This window comes from Pteropus medius, unplaced genomic scaffold, assembly GCF_902729225.1.
Source record: "Pteropus medius unplaced genomic scaffold, Ma_sr-lr_union100, whole genome shotgun sequence".
In the NCBI taxonomy this organism is placed as follows: Eukaryota; Metazoa; Chordata; class Mammalia; order Chiroptera; family Pteropodidae; genus Pteropus; species Pteropus medius.
Genome location: NW_024347791.1, coordinates 22,972,494 through 22,997,080, shown reverse-complemented (window position 1 = coordinate 22,997,080; position 24,587 = coordinate 22,972,494).

The following is a 24,587-nucleotide window of genomic DNA, read 5'->3' as shown; positions in this document are numbered from 1 at the left end:
TTTACATTTATACATATTGCATCCTCTGATGAAATACCTGCTCACCTATCATCGTGGGAAATTACTACTCATTTTTCAAGACCCCAGGAGAAGCATCAATTTCCCTAAAAATTATTATAATTTTTTTAATGGAAACTATTTTTAAATTATTTCTTACTAATAAGAGTTAGGCAGCTTTATATCTATATTCAAAGATTTTCATCTATAAATTCCTATGGTTAATCTTTTTACATAAATATTAATTATAGCTAACAATTATTGAGCACCTTATTATTATACGTTAGGCTTTGTTTTCAGCAATTTTCATGCATTAACTTATTTAACTCTCTTAATACCTTATGAGGCAGGTATTGTTATTTTTCTCTATTTTACAAATGTGAAAGAAACATAGAGTTTAAATAATTTATATAAAGCAACATAGTAGGTAAAAGTGTCAGGATTTAAACTTAAGCATTTTGGATTCAGAGGTTATGTTTTTAGGGTTTGAGCTATTGTCTCTCAATCACAGGACATTATATTTCATTTGTTGGTATTCACAATAAGTAATTAGTTCTTGCTATCAGAATCATGTTTTTTTTATCTTTCCTTAATATAGATATTATATATTATGCTATAGATATCTATAATATAGCATATTATAGATATAATATGTAATATAGTGTCTAGCACAAAATATTATTCATCACACTGCTTTTGAATGAATGAGTGGGATGTCAAATGGAAATACTTTTTAACCATTTGAAATTTAGAGGGTTGCCTAACACTATCAGACATCTTTTTAAAGCAGGTACATAAAGTGAAAAGTAAAGGAAACGCTACATGTTTCTCATATTCTAGGTTCTCTGTTGCTTTGAAGATCTGTAGGGCTTATCTTTCATCTCAGAATAGGTAGGTAAAATTATTAGGTAGTGCATTATTACTTGTTACATTAATAGATCATAGAAACAGAAAATTGATATATCATTGAATAATCTAAATAATATATATTTTTTTCTTTTCCACCATTCTATCTGTAAAGCTCAAAGCACTGGTTGTCTGGGGTCATAAACTTTCCACTGAATGGATAGGTTAGAGTCACTCCGTAGAATCAATGCCACATAAACTATGTGGGTTGATAGATTTTTTCACATCAAACTGTCATCTTGTCTCTGCTGTTACATTATATTTGCTACCTCAATAGTGACTCAAATTGTTATTTTTTACAGATGGTGTCCCACTACAAAATAACCTAGTATATGTTGACCACCCATTTAACTGTTTATTGATATCTAAAGGCTTTAGCTTTTCATTTTAAGTTTGAGTCTAAAAATTGTCTAGATATTTTTTATGGTGGCATCCATTTTAAAACAGATCTATCTATATACATAGAAACTTCACTGTGACTGAAAATCATTTTAGAAGTTAAGGTTGACTTACTGATATAACATTTTGTTTTTCTTTTATTTATTTCTTTACACCAAGCTTAACTTGATGACATTTTATGAAGACTGACCACGGTTTCCATAGATAATTTCTGAGAAATGTTTTTACATTTAGATAAGAAAAATATGCTCTCTCAAGAATGATTAAGAGATTTAACTGGAAAAAAAGGTGTAAAGGACAGTCCAGGAAGTGAAAACTATGATTTAAATTACAAAAAGAAAAAGAAATAATGACTTGAGAAATGATTGAAGTTGCATGTGTGCACACATTGCATGGGTGTAAATGTGTTTCATATGAACTGTGTGTACATGTGTTTGTATTTTGAGAGTGAGTCTGAGAGATGTAAAAAATAATAAAGACATGAAATTTATAGGGATGTAAAAAATAATGAGGTATCTTCAATAAGGAAAAATGAGTTTATATTTTATACAAAATTTACTAAAATATTTTAAATGGGACATTAATACAATCAGATGTCTATTTTAGACTTTGTGGCTGTGTAGAGAAAATATTAAAGTGGGAAAAAACAAAGGCAGAAGGACCAATTATGCTCTTTTTGTAACAATTAAGATGAAAGAACACTGGATTCTGTACAGGGACAGTAACTGTGAGGGTAAGGAGGATTTGGGTTTGAAAGAATTTAAAGAGAGAATTAATACCACTTGGTAAATTACTAAATTCAGCTGGGAAACAGAATGATGGGAAAAGGAAAAGAGTCCAAGATGTTTCCTTAGCTTCAGGCCTATGCACTTGGGTGGAAAAGTTCAGGAAGGTTAATGAAGACAAATATTTATCTGTATTGGTAAGATAAGGAGGGCAGAGATTTGGGTAGAAAGTTGTTTGGAGCATGAAGAATTTAATGTGCTTATAATATACACAGGTGGAGAGGTATAGAGGTAACTGGAGATCAGGGAAGAGATTTGGAGTGACAATGTACATTTGCAAATCATTCCTGTATACCTGGTCATTAAAGTCATGAGTGTCAGGTTGAGATTACAAAGGCAAGTCTCAGAGTTATAAATGACCTATCAGGTAAGTGAAAAATAAACCATAATAAAAACTACACTCTTTGTACTCTGAACTTCTCACTGCTCTCCATAACAATTTCACTTTTTCATACCTCCTCACTTTGAAGATATTATTCCTTTTACCTGAAATACTTTGTGCTTCTGTCTCTCTCTGTCTGACATACCTCTCAGAAGCATTAACCAATTGGACCAATGTAAGTTAGATGCGAGAATATGAAAGCAAGAAGAAATGAAGTGGTGCAGAGCAAAAAAAGCCAACTATGTATGTTCTATATTTACTTTTATAGATCCATGGGCACCTATGAATAGCATGTTCAAATGTTAACTGTTTCTTGGCCCCCAGTATAATGTATATTGGCTGGCTGAGCAATCTGTCTACTTAATTTTTTAAGGACACTTAAACAATTTTTTCTATTTGATGTTTTTTACTTCTCTTAGACTAGAAATTCTTCAGTGTCCTCGTGTATCAGTTTTGGTCCTTCAAGAAGATATGCCAACATGGGATTAAATATCTAAGAATTTATTAGCTATCTAATTAGATGTCTAAGAACATCTAAGGGGCAAGAGACTATGGAACTGCTTTCAGACCGTGACACAGGTCTGACTCTTGTGAAAGGAAAGTGGAAAAAGTTTAAGAAAAAGTAGTTTCAGAGCTCAATGCAATTTTCAGACAGTTTCCAATGGCTTTAGAGTGAATGCTATGGTTAATTCAAATGTGCAGCAATATATTCTCTCTTGTAGGTTTTCCAAAAAGGAAGATGTATGCAGCATACATCCTTGGCTGCCATACGTCGTGTCTTGATTACTGTCTAGAATAAATCTGATATACAATAAATGTTTGTTAAATGAAATAATGACTAAAATGAATGATTTAATAGAGTTTTCTAGTAGTTTTTATACATTTCTTTGCTTGTTCTTTTTTTTTTCTTAGTAGATTTTTCTTTGTTTGTCTTCTTAAACCAAATGCATACATTGAAAGATGAATAGTAAAGGAGTGTTAACTGACTCATAAGAACCTTAATTTCACTAGCATTACATTTCACCCATTGAAATTACTAGCCAGATAAATTATATATTGTTATTTATAGCCGCCAGATCAGTAAATATATTTTAGTACCACCACATGTTTGCTTCCATTTTTTTTTTATTCCTTACAGAGACTTAATTAAGAAGCCGTGGTTACTCTCTATTATCTCAAGCCAAATAATGGAATATTTTTATTGTTATTATTCATTTCTATGCTACTTATACAGAAGAAAAATTAACCATAAAATAACATTGTTAACATTAATGTCAAACATATTGCTTTAGTAGGAATTAATATTTAAAGCAACAAAAAAAATTATGTAAAAATTTTTTCCAGTTGATGAGTCTTAAATATTCTATTATTGCTCATTGAAATGATGAAATAAGTTTATATGTCAAGGTAAATTAAACTTTATTAAACCTAAAAAACATGCAATTTATATCTGCTGAATGGTTTACATTTTAAATATTGTCCTTAATTTTTAAATAGAACAATTACATGTTTTTCTACATCAAGTGTCTTAGAAAACACTCTTCTTCCTAATAACTTGAGCTAGGTATGTGTATGTAAGGAATGAGATTTGGATTTTAAATGCCTGTATTTCTAAATGTGAGATTATTTGAAGGCATGTAAATATGGCTTCTATTTCCTACGTGCACGTTCTGGCCAGTTCCCTCATTGTCAGATTCCAACCAAAAACCAGAAATAAGAAAGTTTATTTATATAGATAAGCCTCTCAGAGCACAGGCCTGAGGAGATAGGAAGTAGTGAAGATTTGAAAGTCCATCTCAATTTTATTATATACCTACCCCAGATCATTGTTTACACTGATAAAAGTCTAAGAATACTACTATTTAAATTTTCATTTTTAATGTGGTTTAGTCCTAATGTCAATCTCCTTTTTTATTTTATAACTGAAAGTTGAGTTTAGTTAGAACCTACAGTCAAAATGGTGATTGGAAGTAGAGAATCAGTCATTGGTTTTCTGTTACATTTAGAAGCAAGCACTATGCATTTGACAGTGACATTACACAGTGTTGGTATTGTGGGCAGCAGATTCATTCCAGCATGATTCACAGCAATTTGCTGCCTGTTGATAAGTAACTCCATATGGACTGAGGCCAAAACACTAAATCCTTGTATATCCTTCATGCCAAGCACTGATTCATTGAAAATTCTTACCCTATACCTCATTGCTACTAGATTATAGAAAATATACTTGTTTTCCCTAATCAAGATGGTATCTTCAATTTATTCTTTCCCTGGCTGAATTTGACTATGTTGATATTACAGCATCACCATGTCTATGCTAAACTATTTTCAATCAGACATCTTACTTATAATCATAATGCGATTTGAAGGAACCTTAAAGGTCACATAATTTCACTTCTTACCACATGCACATCATCCCCAAATGATAGTCGTATATCTGGCTTCTGCTTGAATAATTCCAATGACAGGGAACTGACTGCTTGAGATGCAGCCTTTACCATGCTTGGATAGCTTTCATTGCTAAAAGTTCTTCCTTATGTTGAGTGGAAATTTATTAACTCTATTTTCCAAATCTTGGTCCTAGTTCTATTCTTTAGAACAATAAATTTAACTTTATATTCTTTTGTTAACTCTTAAATAGTCACTACTGCAAATATTTTAGCAAAGCACACACTGTTTAATTAACGTAACATTCCATAATAACCATACAGAACAAATTCTGATGCCTGTTTTCAGAAGCAGTGAATCATTCTACGTTTTAATTCTAAATAGAAATTCAAGTTAAAATTCAAAATAGAATCTTAGAATTGCAGAGCACAAAGGGCTATTCAAAATTAGATATTGATGTCCTAATTCTGCTTCAGAGTTCATAGCAGAAAAAGGTTATAGGTAAGAATTTCAGAAAAAAATAATTTTCATTTGTTTATAAATAACATTGCTCAGTCAGAGTTCTTAATCTCAAAACTCAAGCTTAAACTTAATGTAGAAAATATCTGAATTTTGAGTGAAATTTCTATTAGTGTCTTTTTTGTTTTACTTTCCATATAAATTTGAAAAGGAGAAAATAAAAAGTGAATACATTAATAATAGTGCCAACAAAATGTCACCATTGACTGCGTATTGACCACCAACTAAACGTTTAGTGAACATGTATACAAAACACTGTATCTCCATTACTTATTCCCCTGCATGTAGTTTATCTTATCTTTCAAGTTTTCCTCAGCTGTAACTACAATGGACTAAATATGTACTAAGCTAGTTTTACCATAGATTCCAGTCAACATAGTTAACTTATTTATTGAGAATTGAACACTTACTCTGTCAGGCACAGAATAAAAATGGAACAGGAACAGGAGTCAGTCAAAACTATGGACATATCAACTTTTTTTCCAGATTTAGTTCTGTACGTCATACTCTGCCTCCATTCTTTTCCTAAGCAATAATAGCTTGAGAATATTTTTTGTTCATCTTCATTTAACATTATCAATCTTATTTAAATTTCATCCCACTAGAACTTGTTGCAGATGGCTCTGAGGTTTGCACATCAATACAGCTGGAATACAGTTTTGCTCTTAAGATGGCTGACCCTCACATAAAAAGTATCTTGCTCAAATTTCTTTCATTTTCTCAATGAATAACACAGAATCTGAAAAAACTCAGTGAAAAAAATTAGATAGCTCATTTTACTCATGTAGATATCATTATAGCTAAAGATGTTATAAATACTGACAATTGATCTATTTAATACTTTCATATTTCATGTGTGTTCTACTCTTCAAGACATCCTAATTTGTGATTATTTTTCTGAATAATGTACTTAAAATGAATGTTTCTAAAGAAAATCAACCAAAACAACACATCGATTTGTGTATAAACATAAGAAAAACATTGAGTATTATTACATAAATTTCTTACAGTTAAATAGATTTATAATCTAAGAAAATTTAAATATTAAATGAATAATTGGCTAAAATATAATGAGGTGAAAATAATCAAATTTAATGATTATATCACCATTACTGATATTCATAACAACTCTTTCATGCCATTTTCACTAATTGCCTCTGTAATTAGGGCTTGTTAATAAAGTATAATGCCATCAGAAAGCATAAGGCAAAATATTTGCAAAGGTAAAATAACATAATTGCTTTCTTGTGATAAGCACTCTTTAACATATGTACAGGATTTAGAATTTTTTTTCTATGGAGACTGTTATTAAGTCAGTCTTTTGGTGTGTGTACTTTATAAAGTGTCAAAAGCAAAATAATTTCCCGCAAAGCCCTTGTGTAATTATTTTACAATAAAATTTTGGATAATGGGTGAATACTTGTTTCCTTTGAACCGAACAGCTGTGCACTTTAGGTGATGTCAACATATTTATGGAACTATTGCATCATTTATTCAATGCACTTGGTAAGCTGCATTACACAAACAAGGTTAAAACAGCAGGATATTATTTATGTTGCACTATGGCTTTGAAGGTGACACCACAATCTTTCTAAAGCTTATTTAGTAACAGGAATGTAGATTTCTTCCTACTTTTCTAATAGTAACAATATCTAATTTCTTTTTACAAAAGGAAAAATTGTACATGGCATGTTTGAAACTTTATTATTTGTTTGTATTTTAGTAATAGATAAACATAATTAAAGGGAAAGCAAATAATAAAGCCCTCTCTTCAGGCTTCAAAGTGCAGCCTATTTGATCAACATGTTTTTAAATGCTTTAAAGACCAGCGTGATCCCTAAATCATTTCTACCTCAATGGAATGGAAGTAGAATAATGGTAGAGTTGGAAATGGAGCAAAGCTTCCTGAGCTCTGTCAGTGATTTATTAACAGAACATTTGGGGATCTGTCATGAAAGAAAGTCTTCTTCTCTAAGCTCTGCTACTTAAATCTCAATATACCGAAATGTTTTTATTTTCTCCATGTGTATAAACCATGGGCTTCAGTTTCCAACTTTCTGGTTTGACAGCACTGATCCAAAGCACAAATGAACAGCTAAAATGAGATTGCCCAGCATTTGATGTTGGGATGCTTCCTCACTCGCACATAAGAAGCGATATTGTTGTTTCTTCCTGTCCCAATCAGCCCTGCCTCTGATTTAGGTTCTTGGGAGTTGCAAAGTGATGACAAAGCACAAGCACAACAGGGAGAGAAGGAAGTCATATTTAGCGCAAAGCAATTAGGCACTGGGCTAGTTCCATTTTCTTTCTGCTTTAATGACTCTGTACATCTCCCTACCAAACTATTCAGTTTCCTGATGAGACCCTCTAGTGAAATGGGCAATCTTGATTCCTGGCTGGTTTTTTCTTCACAGTCTTTATTTTGCTTCCTAAAACTGGCAAACAAAGGAACTGTGCCTATTTTATCTTATTTTATAATTTTATATTTTCTCATCTTTCTGAAAGTCTAAACTTCACCCAAGGCGGAGAGGCCAGTTCCAATTATTGCCCCCTTTTCTGAGTCTTATACTGGCTCCAATTTTCTTCTAAAATGGAAGATATCTTTCAAAAGAACATATTATGAGGGTTTGTTCTTTTTGATTTGCTTTCCTTTTTTTTTTCTTTTTAATATTGAGAGAAAGAGAAATAAATACTCAGCATGACTTTTCTGTTCTCTTCCAAGGCACAAAGGAAGGAGATTTTACTTCTTTACGTCTCCTAGATATATAATCATTTAATCCCTATTCCATTTCAAGAAAACATTCCATTTCAAGAAAACATTTCAAGAAAAAGGAAGTTGACATTATTTCCCTCCCAAATTATTGGAAGAGAAAAGGTAGAGTTTTGTTCTAATGGGGTCCAATTTGGTATACTTGATCTCCTGCAATATGACTTGATACAGTCCAGGACTTGCATATCTTAGAAATTTGAAGTGAAACAGGCAAGGGTAAGAGACAACTTTCATACTCAAAACAATTCTGCATGGTAAGCAGTATTATTCAAATTCTATACTTGAAAACACTGAGACTTATGCAAGTTTAGTGTTTATTTATTTAGTCAGAAAGCGTGGCAAATTTGAATCCAGTCCTCATTAAATCCAAATATATGGACTTAGCATTATAATGTGTCTCCAAAGCAGAAGAGCTCCACAGAAGAAGCCAATCTGTGATTTATTTACATTTGTGTAAGAGTTATGAACATGGGACTTGACATTTTATTCTTATCATATTATAGGTAGTGTTTGACAACTGGTTAATATGTTTGATTTTTCTTTTTTATATGTGAACTATAAGACATATAATTTCATATAATAAAATATAGTTTTAAGATTACAGTTCAATAAGTTTTGACAAATGTATGCACTTTAAAACTACTACCCTAATCAAAATCTAGAATATTTCTATAACTACAAAGTTCCCTCATTCCTTGATGCTGTCAATCCACCCTGACCTCCTACTTCAGGTCACCCTTTTCTGATCTCTGCCAGGGATATGGACTAGTTTGACTAGAAAGTCATATAAATGGAAACATTGCATGCACCTGGTTTGCTCCTGTACTTGGTTTGTTTTACTCATTATAATGTTTTAAGATTCATCTTTGTTGTTGTATATATCAGAAGTTCATAATTTTTATTGCAGAATCCTATTCCATTGTATGCACATACCTTAATTTGTCCATTTACTAATTGATGGATATTAGGCTTGTTTCTATATTTTACTATAATAAGTAAATGATTTTAAATATTTGTGCACCAGTCCCTCCTTTTTTCTTTTAAATTAAAATCTTCTTTATATATTATGGATTTCAGTCCTTTGTAAGATAGATACATCACAAACATTTTCTCTAATTCTACGACTTACCTATGTATTTCCTTCCCTATGTCTGTTGAAGATCATATATAATTTTGATTAAGTATGTTTCATGTTCATGTTCTTTTTTGAATATTTTATTTTTAAGTATAATTGGCATGTGATATTGTATCAGTTTCAGATGTACAACATAGTGATTAGACATTTGTATTACTTACAAATTGATTGCCTTGATAAATCTAATACCCACCTAACATCGTACGTAGTTATTACAATATTATTGACTATATTCTTTATGCTATAGTTTATATTCCCATAACTATTTTGTAACTACCAATCTGTACTTCTTAATCCCTTCCCCTTTTTTACCTACCTTGCAACCCTCCTATCTGGCAAACTTCAAAGCGTTCTCTGTATCTATGAATTTGTTTCTCTTTTGTTTGTTTATTTTGTTCTTTAGATTTTACATGTGAGATAATATGCCATTTATCTTTTTCTGTCTGACTTACATTTAGTACAGTACCCTTTAGGTTCATCCATGCTGTTGCAGATGACAAGATTTCATTTTTTTTTTTAATGGCTGAGTAATATTCCATTGTATATATGTACCACCTCTTCTTTATCCATTCATGCATTTGTGGACACCCAAGTAGCCTCCATATCTTGACTATTATAAATAATCCTACAATAAACATATGGATTTACATGTCCCTTCAAAGTAGTGTTTTGAGTGTCTCTGGATTAATACCCAGAAGTGAGATTACTGGGTTTTTCTCTATCTCTTGTTATAGCCTTTGTTTTAAAGTATATTTTGTCTGGTATAAGTATTGGTATCCAAGCTTTTTTGTTTGTTTTCATTTTTGTGAAACATCTTTTTTCATCCCTTTACTTTTAGTTTGTGTCTTTCGATCTGAAGTGAGTCTCTTGTAGGCAGCATATGTATGAGTTTTGTTTTCTTATCCATCCAGCCTCTCTTTTGATTGGAGAATTTAATGTATTTACATTTAGAATAATTGTTGATATGTAGTTATCGCCATTTGATTATTCGTATTTTTGATCTTTAAAAATTTTTTCTTCTTAAAGAAGTTTCTCCAACATTTTATGTGATACTGGTTTGGTGGTAATAAACTCCTTTAGCTTTTTCTCATCTGGGAAGTTCTTTATCTGTCCTTTAAATGATAGCTTTGCTGGGTAGTTCCTTGCTTTTCATCACTTTGAATATTTCATACCAATCTCTTCTGGCCTGCAAAGTTTCCATGGATAAATTAGCTGTTAGTCTTATGGGAGTTCCCTTGTAGGTAACTGCTTTTCTCTTGCTGCTTTTAAGATTCTCTTTGTCTTTAACCTTTGGTATTTTAATTATAATATGCCTTAGCGTGGGCATCTTGAATTCATATTGTTTGGGACTCTCTGCACTTCTGGGATTGTATAACTATTTTCTTCTCCAGGTTAGGGAAGTTTTCCTTCATTATTTCTTCAAATAGGTTTTGAATTCCTTGCTCTCTCTTCTTCTGGTATCCCTATTATGCAAATGTTGGCATGCTTACTGTTGTCCCAGAGGCCCCTTAAACTATCCTCATAGTTTTAGATTCTTTTTTTTTTTTTTCTGTTTTGATTGGGTGTTTTCTGATATCTTATTTTCCAGATTGCTTATTTGATCCTCTGCTTCATCTAATCTACTGTTGATTTCCTCTAACATATTCTTTATTTCAGTTATTGTATTTTCCATTTCTGATGGGGTTTTCTTTGTTTTCTATCTCCATTTTTATGTTTTCTATCTCTTTGTTAAAGTTCATCTACTCTTCCCCTAAGTTTACTGAGCATCCTTATAACCAGACTTTTGTATCTGCATAAATTGCTTGTCTACAGTTTGTTTAGTTAGTTCTTTTTCTGGAGCTTTGTTCTATTCTTTCATTTGGGACATGTTTCTTTGTATCCCTGTTTTGGCTGCCTCCCTGTGTTTGTTTCTGTGTATTAGATAGAGTTGCTATGTCTCCTGATCTTAGTTGAGTGGTGTCCTGTACGCCCACTGTCACAGTCCTTCCTGGGTATCTGGATGATTCAGGTGTGTTTTTTGTATGTGCCCTCTTGTTGTAGTTTGCTCATCAATGGGAGGGGCTGACCCTTTAATTAATTGGTTGTGAGGACTGGCCATGACTAAAGTGGAGGAGCTGTTGTGAAGGGGCTGGCCCTATGGAACAAGATTCACTTTAGCTGTGTATTGGTGCCTATCCAGTCTACCCTTTGGGTGCATTGTCCCCTGGTGTGGTCCCTGGCCTCCTGGGTGGGGGGTGGCTACCACAGGCCAAGTTCAACCACAGCTTGTGTCCTGCCTAGGCGCACCTGGAATGAGCTACCAAGCAATCTGCAGATGGCTGCTATCCAAGCTTGGCCTGGATGTGCCTCAAGAGGCTCAGCAGCGAACCAAGGCTGGCTGCAGCTACTGCCAGGTTTGAAGATGCTCAGCAAGAGGTATGGGACATATTGAGACCAGATTCCACTTGTTTAGGTTTTGTGAATCTTTGAGAGATTTTAGGAAAGTTCATGGTGTAAGCCAAGACAGGATGTTTGTATGGAAAAGCCACTGGAAGCAGCTTGGGTGGGATGGGATCTCAGGGAATCACTAGGGCAGAGCAAACAGTGTTAACCAAGTTAATGGAGACTCAGAAATGGTGGCTGCCTGCATCCACGCCCTGGGTGTGGGGAGAGCTTAAGAACAGAACAATGCCTTTTGCTAGCTCTTCTGTCTAATAAATGCTGTCCCTTCAGCCCTTGCCCTGAAGCTAGACAAGTCAGTTCCTTCTTGTATGTCCCTGGCACCTTTTGAGCTGCTGCCCTGGAGCTCAGAGTAAATCTGTCACCAAGTAAATCCATGGGTAGGCCCCTTAAGTGAAATATCTGCAATTTCAGCCACCCACTGTCTCACTCAGGTGCAATTTCTGCTGGTTTTCACATCCAAGAGTTGTAGGGACTTCTTTTCTCTGCATTGGAACCCTAGGCTGGGGAGCCCAGTGTGGGCTTGGACCCCTCATTCCTCAGCAGGGACCTCCAAGGTACCCCTCCCAATTCTCAACTGCTATGTGCAGGTATGGTGCTAGATCATTTCATGTCTCCATCCCTCCTACCAGTCTCAAGGTGGCCTCTTCTCTATGTTCCCAGTTATAGGACTTCTGTCAGCTAGATTTCAGGCAATTCTTGATAATAGTTGCTTTGTAGTTTAGTTGTAATTTTGATGTTGTCATGAGAGGAGATGAGCACAGTGTTTACCTACTCTGCCATTTTGACTGGAAGCCTGTAATTTTAAGAACAGTATTTTTTGTTTTCTTTGTGAGAAAAAAATAGCTTTCCTCAAGTTTATGGAAATATTCTCCTATGTTTAATTCTACATGTTTTATAGTTTTAGTTTTTATATTTAGATTTATGAATCATTGTGTTTTAATTTTTATGTTTTATGGCGTCATGTAAAGATCAAAGTAAATTATTTTTACTATATGAAAGATTCTCTTCTCCCCATTTATTTCTCATTGCAACTTTGTCAAAATTCAATTGACCAGATATATATGGATCTATTTCTGGACTATTTTTTCATTGATTTTATATGTCTATTAAGCAAATATTAAGCTATCTAGGTTTTTATATATATATTGCTACAGTGATAAATTACCCAAAATTTTATAGCTTGAAACTATACATTTTAATCATTTTACAGTTTTGGATATCAGAAGTTTAAAATGCGTCAGTCTCATTGGACAAAAATCAAGGTATCGGATGAACTACATTTCTTCTGGAGACTGCAAAATATAATATGTTCTCCTGTCTTTGACAGCTTCTAGAGTTCATTCACTTTCTTTGCTTCTTACACTTCCCTCCATCTTCAAATCTATAAATATCAGGCAGAGTCCTTCTTATGCTATCATCTCTCTGGTCTTCTCTCCTTTGCTTCTCTTTTTAATTTATAAGGAATCTTGTGATTATGTTGGGCCTAGCCAGATAATCCAGTATAATCCTCCATTGCAAGGTCAACTGATTAGCAAACTTCAATCCATCCGCGACTTTAACTCATCTTTGCCATGTAAGATTCCAGGATCCAAGGATTAGAATATGGACATCTTTGAGGGGCTATTTTTATTCTACCTACCACAACTAGTAGAGCTATGTGGTAAATCTTGAAATAGATAGCACAAACTTTCTTTCATCTTTATTCTTTTTATTTATTTTTTTGATGTGTGTGTGTGTTTCTTTACTTTTTGCATTTCCAGAAACATTTCAGAACCATCTAGTTAATTTCAACCACAACAACAAAGAAAACCTACTGGGATTTTTATTTCTATTGCAAGTTTTCTTTTTTTTTTTTAATTCTTTTGAATTATTCTTTAATATTTAATTTTACTCATCTATTTATTAATAACTATATTTCTATTTATTTCTTTCATTGTGAGATTTTATCCAGGGTTTACAATATATATTTTAAATTTATCACATTGTATCTTGTTCCTTTTCATCTTTTATACCCATTGTTTCATCTCCCTCCCCTCTGGCAACCATCAGTTTGTTCTCTGAATTTATGAATCTGTTTCTGTTTTGTTTTGTTGTTAGATTACACATATACGTGAAATCATAAGGTATTTGTCATCCTCTTTCTGATTTATTTCACTTAGCATAATACCCTCTAGGTCCATTTATGTTGTTGCAAATGGCAAGTTTTGTTATTTTTTATTGCTAAATGATACTCCATTGTATATATGTACCACACCTCTTTATCAATTTATCGATTATGTAGAGAAAACAGAAAGTACCTCTAAGACCTCTGGTCACCAAAAAGGTAGTTAATATAGGGTGAGAGCAAAACCAAGAAACAACTGAAACCAGAGGATTTAATATGAAGAAGTTGTTTTATTCTGTAGATCAGTATTATCTGTTTCCTGAGGAACTTTTTCTGAAGTGAATTGTAAGAGTAACTAATTTGGGGCCTGTGTCATTGGTTTTAAATGCTACAGAGTGGAATAGTATGTTTGGGTTGATACAGTACCCATAGCTCACTATGAAACAGTCATAGATGGCTACATGTGATTCAGACACACAAGAGATTATTACCAAGGGTAGAGCCAGCCTGGTAAACTGGATAAAAACCACCACAATGTTTGTTTACCCTGAGAAGGGGGACTGCCCAATTCCTCTATAAATGCTGAATGGAACACCCCAGATGAAGCAGTTGATATGCTTCTTATGCAAGCTTTATCATGACCAAGATATTCACTCACTGAATATGTCCATTGTCCATGTTATGGTAAGTGCTCTGATTAAGAGGGTTCCTGTTGCATGAACACCCCATGTAACTTTACTGTTATAAAATTGCACAGTTTCAGAAGCTTTATCAGATTTGTTATCTCAGCTTCCCCTCATTGGTCTTACAGATGCTAATAAAGACCATAGGTTAATTAACAAGATAACGGGAAGAGTCCATGGGGAGTGTCAAGGGACTTTTCCCAACATGGCATAAATTTTTAAATGGTTATTGAGAAATAAAGCAAATAAAGAAAATATTGAAAGAGGCAGAACAAAAAAGAAACATGAGAGTCACTGAATTCATTTCAGCAGGATGGAAATCTTAGGTGGTTACTAAGAAATAAGATGAATAAAATGGACATTAATGGAGTTAAGACAAAGGTTTTAATACAGCACTACCTAATGCTTTGTAGGCCAAAGAAACCTCTCCTAGTTTCCGAACATTAAGTAAGTCCCTTTCTTTACCTCAGTTTGGAGAAATTTTCAATGTCAGAAGGTAAAAATTGATGAGAAACCTAACCATCAATTGCTTGGGGCAGCAGTTAGGCAAAATAATCAAGTTAAAGATTGACAAAAGGGTCCAGATTTCTTAGGGTAGTACTTTCACTAGGGACCCAAAACCTTCTGCACAAGATGGGATAAAATAGTTGTGTTAGGTAGCTAGTCAGATATGAGCAATCGGGAAACAATGGAATAGGGGCCCAGCCTAGAGATCATGCAAAGAACACCCTATTGGTAGTTAGAGAATTCCTCCTGCATTCCCAGATTCAAAGGACAGAAGGGCCATAATCTATAATTTATTTAATCTGGCCACAGATGCCTGTGCAAAAGGTACTATCCTAATTTTCCCATGATTTAAGCCTCTTTGTACTGTCATTATAATACTATGTTTGTGCCTGGAAGTTCATGAATCTAATTATAACAGACTAAATTCTGGGTAAGCACATGCACAACAAGTAAAGTATTATATAGTAGCCAACTATCAGTCAAGGTGACCTCACATATGGATCACCTAGGACTTCCCAACACGCTCAAAAATAACCCCAAATCTTTTCACTTCTATGTTGTTACAGCTCTCCTTTGCTGAAAACCTTCTCCTCCCTTGGGGCTTACTCTGTCTTATCTCTTCACCTCCCAAATTCCACAGGGCTGCAGCCTTCATTAGCGTGGCCTGTCTCCTTCTAAAATGTAATTTCAGTAAATCTTACTTTTTCTAAATCTCACTGAGCTATAATTCTTTGCTGCATTGGCAGAAAGAGCTGAGGGACAACGCACAACACCACCATCCTCCCCCATGCCAATAGGGCGACACTGGATTTCACATCACCCCAGTAATAACAGTTGGGGGCAAGAGTCGGGGGCAACAGAAATTTCCAGGGATCCCACAAACTGTAGTACAAAAACCCATTGGTGAAGCCTTGACTCAGGCTACAATTAGATTGAGAGAATGTAAAAATGTAATGGTTGATAACATAGTGAAAGTTAAAATGTGTAAGCAGGTTTTATGTTAAGAAGTTGTGTCTCTAACTGAATGTACTATTGGGAATGGATGTTATGTATGGCTGGGGAACACTTCTATCTAGTATTGTAAAACTAAACCCTGTTGATGAAGTCCTAATGGAGACTACAGCTAGAAATTTAAGAATTGATGAAATTAAGGTAAACATTTGTAGGAGAATTGGAATGTTTGAACAAGCATTATGTGAAATAGTTGCATCTGTTTTACCTTATTGTTTTACAGGGATTTTTGATTGGGAAATATTTCTCTTACCTAGCATTTTAAAACATTGTAAATCTCTTCAAATAGTATTAATTGGAAATGCTAAATTAGAACTGATAAGATTGCCTGAGCCCACAGAGTGTAGAATAGAAGCTGGAGTGCTGGTAAGGACAAATTCTCTGTGCAATAGCCTATGTGGAGCCTACGCTGGTGCTTATGACAAGAGCCTGTGGGTACCACATAACTATGACTACTGGGACTTGGGACTAGAGAATTTCCATTTGAGGGGCATTTGCTACCTTAGTATCTGACATTATTAGCTGAAGTTACTCCTATGACTAATGGACATAAAATGATCTTGAAATATGAAATACTCACAATATCTTGGGTATTGTCAGAATAATGCTCTATGGGGATGGCAGTTCCCAGAAGAGTTCCATAATGAAATGGAAATGGCTTGTACAGCGTCATACTGCCTGGGGAATGAATGGAAGAGATACAAGAGAGATAGGGAGCCTCTTTGCCTAGGACTACTGATTCTGGAATTGCGTGAGGAGATGCTGGATTCTATTGTCACTTAGACAGCATCCTATAAACAGCTCTCAACTGACTGACAAAGAGCTGTTTGGTTTTTAGATGGCAGTTCCAAGGTGAATGGACAACATTCTGTTTGAAAAGCTGCTGTATTAAGATCAGTGGATGAAAAGATTGAAAAAAGTAAAAACAGATTAGCTCTTTTGGGCTGAAATGCATACTGTTTTCTTAGTAGTGATGGAAGAATTGAACAGTGATAAAAGCTCCTATATTTGGGTTTTTACTGACTCATGGTCTCACAAGAGTGCAATGGAAACCTAGCTATTAAAGGAATACCCATACATGGCATGGCCCTATTAAAATTTGAGGATCGCATTAAAGGAAGACATGCTGATGCTCATCAGAAGTACTCCCTTCCAGGTTTGTAAGTGATTGGAATGAACAAGCAGATATCCCCATGTGCACCCTTGAGATGACCACTTGGGCCCATGAAATGAATGGATAGGATGCGTGTTATGTAAAAAAGAGCTGAATCTGGACATATTCCTCTTGCACTCTCTGAGGCACAAAATGCCAATAAAAACAGTTCTATCTACCAGCAAAAGAGACAGAGACGATGGTTATATGGCAGATTCCTTGGTGAGGAGGCCCTTAGCATAGATTATAAGTCAGATGCTAATAGCTCTGGGAGGTTACAAATGGTCTTGACAGGGCTTTGCTTACCCAATGGTAGATACAAATCTCAGAGTATTAATGAAAAAATCTGAACAGAAGATAATACACCAGTTTGGATGGCTGAGCATTATTTCTTCAGACCAAGAACACATTACAGCCCACAATGTCTAACAATGGGCAGAGAGATATCCTCCGCAGAATAATCACTTTAACAAAGAATTGAAACATTCGCTATCAGTAATGGGGAGATATAAAGGCATGAAGGGCTGGCTTACATGCCTTTATGAGTGTGTGTTCAAACTCAACATGAACATAAAGTGGGTAAAGGAGTGTCCTCACAGGATAGATTTCACTGTTTTTCTGATAGACCTGGAGAAGAGGTCGAAGAGAAGGATATTGATATTCTTTTTTCTCCATATCACCTCAATATGTTTTCCCTACTTGGCGCATTGGTCATAGGACCAGGGCTGCAACTACAAGGGCTGTAAACTGAAATGATTCTTAAGCGAGAAACTAAAACTATGTTTTTAACCTTTATATCAGAATTTCTAAGGGTCTGATGGGGCTGGATGTACTTTCACGCCATCTGGCACAATTGGGGCTAATAGTGAATGCTACTATATTTTCTGGTGGCAAAGGCAACCTTCTAATTTTGTACCTGTGTTTATGGGAATGGACTGAAGGGAGTATTCCTGCTGCAATCTAGATCAGCACAGTGGTAAACCTCATGTTCCTTTCAAGGGTAGAAAAATTGGGGTATAAATGGAGAGAAGGAAAAATAATAACTATGAGTAAAGAGATGAATTAATGGGTTACATGATAAGAAAAATCCATTACATTAACATCTTGAAAGAGTCTCAGAGCAACAGTTCATATTGTCTGTTAGTTCAATTACACCTGATGTCTGAAAGAGTGAAGCAATGTATTACTGAAACCACTCTTGCTTTGGGAACCTGACAAGTTCAAATGGAAGCCCGCAAACCTGGGTATACTTACCTTTGGAGATACTTTCATATGATACAATGATGGACTGGAGAGACATTTTAGTAACTGAATGGAATTCTAGTAATGTGCCAATGCTTTTTTTTAACTTTTGTGGCTGTTTACCATAAGAGATCCGCATTTTAACACCAGAGGATAGACTGTGTTAGTTTGATTTATAAGAAATATATATTTGTTCATTATCCACAATTCCTGATTCATAGCTGCTTTTCAGGCCGTGTTTGATAATTATATTATACTCATCATTTCTGTTCTCTTTTACTTACTGATTTTTTTCCTGATCATAGATGATATTTTCCTACCCAATAAATTTTTACTGGATGCTGGACTATGTAAATTTTATTGTTGAATATCAGAATCTTATTGTTTTCCTTTAAGAATATTTAGTTTTGTCTGGTCAGTAGTAAATGTATTTGTGACTCAGCTTGATTTTTTTTTCAAATCTCATTTATAAATTTTATTAGGGTGAGTCTAAACTAGACTTTATGGACAATTTATTTATAATCTGAAACATGACCTGAGATCTCCACTCAAAGCTGAGTGCTTCATGTGGTCTATTATTTGTTTTTGGTTTTTTTTTTTTTTCAAACCTGAACATTTCACAAACCTTTTCAAGTTTCATTTCAGTTTATAGCTCATTGGTATTTGCTCTCTCTTTTTTTTTCAATCACATGTGAGTCTTACCCTATGATATGCAATTATTACTTAGCACAAATCCATCGTATACATACATGGATTTCTGGATGTCTTCTTCTGCATTCTGTCTTAAAAATTCCAACTGTCTCAGACTCTGAATTTTGATCTCTGTTTTACAACCTCAGCAAAGTCATGTGCCAACTTGTCCCCACTTCAATCTCTGGCAAATGTCTCAGGGCAGAAAGTTGGAGTGAGCAAACAATTCACTTGGTTAGTTTCCTTAATAAAATTAAAATGATATCAATAATATTTTTAATTAAAAAGCAATAATAGTAGTAATAGTAATGTAAGAATAAGTTTATGTTTTTACTCTCTCTGTTTAGGTAATTCAGTGAAGTGAGTAAAATTGCCTACTTGTTCACACCAGTTTGATACCTTACTATCTACAGACCTAAACTCTTAGCAAATAAATAGGCACATCTGCTCCTTCCACATGGTTAAATTTACCCAGATTTCTTAAAATTAGCATATGCAAGTGCATAATGGCAAAAGAAACAACCAACCTTTTTCAAAATAAAAATTTGTAAATAAAAAGTTCACAAAATGCACTTCTATGAAAGGAATAATACCAGTTATATATTCCAGTTATATATGAATAAAAATGTCTACAGGAAAATCGCCACAGCATCCCAATTGTTAGCACTCAATTGTAAGCATTAACCTCCTTACACAGTTTGATGAATTAATGTGAATTTGTATAGAATTTTATAAAAAAAATTATTTAACAATCTTTTAAAAAATAACAAATATTGACTTACTTTTTTTGTTTGTTTGATTTTAGAATTAGGATAGGAGTATGTATTTACTAATGACAAACAATGTTCTGGTGACTTCATATACTTCATTTTAATCTTCATAACAACTCTATGAGTTATATGTTATTAGTCCTCCTTTCCACATGAGTAAAATTAAGATAGAAATCTATAATTTGCCAAGATGTAACAGCTACTAGTAGCATTGCTGGAATTTCAACCTAATCATTTAATCTAGAACCTATTTTATTTTCCTTAAACATGTTTTTTTTGATTATTACCTATTTCTGTTTTCTAACTGTATAGTATGTGTTATAATTATATGTCCAACATTTATATAAGGGCACAGGGCTTCATGTGTCATCAGATATTAGCTGTTTTTCTCCTTTGTTCTAAATTCTTACTCATACATGTACTAGTGGGAAATATAGAATTTTCTAGAAGTAAAATAAAGGAAGAAAATAAAGAAAAATATATAAGAAGGAAAAAATATTTTAGAGCTTATACATAACAAAAAGTAAAAAAATAAAAAAGCCCTCAAAAAATATTCTCAAAACAAAATCCCACAGATTTTGGCATTCTTGTTCTCTATCTGTTTTCCAAACTGAATTTCACAACAGCCTTGATCTTTTGCTTTTCTCTCTCCCTTTTTTCTTCTCTCAAGTGTCCATCTCCTTTCTTACTGTCTCCTTACTTTCATTTCTGCAACTCTGATTTTCTTTTATATAAATATTTACTAAGGATTTACTAATTCCTCTTTCCCTTTAGTAGTCACCATAATTCTCTTTAAGTTAAGTACATGTTCTAAGAGGTTTATCAAAAGTAATATCTCAATTAATTCAAGTAAAAAAGATGCGATAGGAACTGTTAAGAGAACATGTACCTCTCTATGTAATTATATATACTTTTTTATTAAAAAATTTAAATTTCATTGTCACTATAAGTTAACATAAACAAGAACAAAAAATTATATGAACTCTAATGCTTCCAAGACATTGTTGCAAAATAACTATTCAAAATGTACCTGAAGGCTCGAAGGTCCGGTCAAGATGGCAGAGTATATAAACACTGTGCATACTTTCTCTCACAATCACAGCAAAATTACAACTACAGAATAATCATCAATGAGAATCACCTGAAGTCTAGCTGAACAGAAGTTTCATAACTAAGGATATGCAGAGAAGCCATCTGGAGACTGGTATGGGATGGAAATACAGAATGAGTTGGTCCTACACCCTGTCCCACACCTGAGTGTGGTGGTTGAGAATCAGGAAGGATATCTAGGCTTTTGAGATATCTTCTGCGAGTGGGTTCCAGTCCCACACCAGGCTTTTCAGCCCAGGGTTTCAGTGCCAGGAACAGAAGTCTCCATAACTTCTGGCTGTGAAAACCAGTAGAGATTGTGGCTGAGTGAACCAGAAGGTTGCTGGAGTATCAGGCATTCTTCTTAAAGGACCCACACAGGGAATTATTTGCTGACAGATTTGCTCACTCTGAGCTCCAGCACTGGGGCAGCAGCTTGAAAGGTGCCAGGAATATAAGGAGAGGAACTGAATTGTCTTGCTTCAGGGCAAGGGCTTGAGGGCAGCTTTCTGCCAGACAGAAGAGCTGGCAGAAGCCATTGTTTGGTGAGCTCTCACTGAACCCAGAATGCAGGCAAAGGAGGGTGCTATATCTGTCTCCATCAACCTGGCTAACACCCTTCACTTTGCTCTGGTGATTCCTTGAGATCCCACCCAACTTGTGGGTACACCAGGGCTTTTCCATCCAAATGACCTGCTTTGACTCATGCTACAGGCTTTCCTAAAATGTTTCAGAGGTTCCCAAATCCCAAACAAGCAGCATCTGGACCCAATGTGCTCTGGACCTCTTGCTAAGCAGTCCCAAGCCCAGCACCAGCAGAAGTCAGCTTTAGTTCACAGTTAAGTCTCTCCCAGGCACCTCCAAGCCTAGCACAAGTGGCAACTGTCTGTAGATCACTTTGTAGCTCATATCAAGTTGCTTTGGGCAGATCACAGGCAGATCTTCTTTATTGAAGATCTCAGTGAGAACTTCAATAAAGAGATAGGAAATATAAAAATCGAGATAGAAAATATGAAAAAGAACCAGTCCGAAATGAAGAATACAATAGACGGCATCAACAGTAGATTAGATGAAATAGAGAACCGAATCGGCAATTTGGAGGAAAAAGTATCAGAAAATACCCAATCAAAATAGCAAAAAAAAAAAAAAACCCAAAATATGAGGATAGTTTAAGGGGCCTCTGGCACAATATCAAGCATGCCAACATTCGCATCTTAGGGATAACAGAAAGAGAAGAAAAAAAGGTTAAAAATAGGAATAATAAAATGGCAATAATTACATATCTATCAACGATTTCTTTCAATGTAAATGGATTAAATATTCCAATCAAAAGACATAGGTAGTTGAATGGATAAGAAAACAAAACACTTTTATATGCTGTCTACAAGAGAATCACTTCAGATCTAAGGACACACAGACCAAATGTAAAGGGAAGGGAAAAGATCTTTTAAGAAAATAAAAATGAAAAAAAAAAAAAAACACCTGGGGTTGCAATACTAATACCAGACAAAATAGACTTTAAAACAAATGCTATAAAAAGAGGTAGAGAAAGACCCAATAATCTCACTGGGTATTTATCCGAGGAAACCCAAAACACTACTTTGAAGGGACAAGTGCATTCATATATTCAATTTAGCATTATTTGCAATAGCCAAGATCCTGATGTCCATCAATGGTTAAATGGATAAAGAAGAGGTTGTACATATACACAATGGAATATTTCTCAGCCATAAAAAAGAATGAAATTTTGCCATCTGCAACAACATAGATGGACAAAGAGGACATTGAGCTGAGCGTAGTAAGTCAGAGAAAGACAAATGCCATACGATTTTACTTCTATGCGGAATCTAGAGAACAGGATAAATGAACAATCAGAACAGAAATGAGTTCATAGGTACAGAGAGCATTTTGATGGCTGCCAAATACAGGAGGCAGCTTGGGGGGGATGGGCGAAGCTAGGAAGGAAATTAAGAAGTACAAATTGGTGGTTACACGATAGTCACAGGCATGTAGAGTATAGCATGGGGAATATAGTAAGCAGTATTTTAATAACTTTATAGTGTACAATGGGTACTTGATTTATCAGGGCGACAACTTGGTAAGTTTTATAAATGTCTAATCGCTGTGTTATATACCTGAAACTAATATATTACGCATGTTAACTATAATTGAAAAATAAAAAAATTATTTTAAAAAATATTTTTAAATATTTGAAAATTTACATTTCATATATATTTTTTCTTACTTTACTATGTAGTTAGGTGCTAATACAGTTAAAGTAGTTGAGAACAATGAATTATTTATATTAGAGTAAATAAGGTCTAAATCACCAGTTTTTAATGCTTGAATATCACAGATTATCAATAATATTATTATTAATAATTTTTATAAATACATCTATACTGAGTTATTGCTATAATATAATTGAATGTAAAAAATAATAATTTGGATTTAATGATATAAATAACAAAAGAATGGTAAAAAATTATCAATTTTCTAAAGAATTTTCTGAAAACGAGTATTTTACATTTACACTTATAACAATAAAAAAATTTAAGGAAGGATATCAAAGTGTCAAGTAGTAGTTTTGATAATCTCCATAGTGTCTTACTTTACATTTAATGACGAAAATGGAGCAATGTTGTATTTCACAATTACAAGTGTTTCCCAATCATGCTGTAACACATCACTTTACAAGTGTGTGTGTGTGTGTGTGTGTGTGTGTGTGTGTGTGTGTGTGTGTGAATGGACTTATGGGAGTATACCGTTTTTCTTTTATAAAATACATACATTTGATTAAAAAATTGCAAATTTTTCTAGCAATTTGACCATAAAGATTTGAAAACTAGATTAATTATTTACGAAAAAATACAACATTTTCCTTGAAATATGAGGTGATTGTTAGGGAATTTTAGAATTATTTCCTGAATTATGATAACTTATTTTTTTAATTAAGTTTATTAGGGTAATGTTGGTTAATACAATTATAAAATTTCCAGGTTTACATTATAATTTGACATCTATATATTCTATCATGTGTTTACCACCCAAAGTCCAGTTTCCTTCAGCTATCATATATTTGATCTTCTTTACCCAATTCACCCTCTCCCTACCCCCATTTACTTGACCCACTTTACCCCATCTACCTCTCCTCTCCTCCCCCAAGCCCTATCATCTGGTAACCACTAGTCCATTGTCCATGTCCCTGAGTCTCTGTTTGTTCTGCTCCTTTGTTGGTTTTAGATTAATATCCTGCATATAAGTGATATCATGTGATTTTTTACTTTTTCTGTCTGGTTTATTTAACTTAGCACGATTATCTCAAGATCCATTCATGTTGTCACAAATGGTAGTATTTCATATCTTCTTATGGCTGAGTAACATTCTACTGTATATATGTGCCACAGTTTCTTTCGCCAATTATCAATCTTAGGACACTTTGGATGCTTCCATGTCCTGGCCACTGTGAATCATGCTGCTATGAACATTGATGTGCAAACATCTTTTTGGATATAAGTTTTCAAGACTTTGGGGTAAATACCCAGTAGTGGGATTGCTAGATCATATGGTAGATCAATTCTTAGTTTTTTGAGGAACCTCCATACTGTTTTTCAT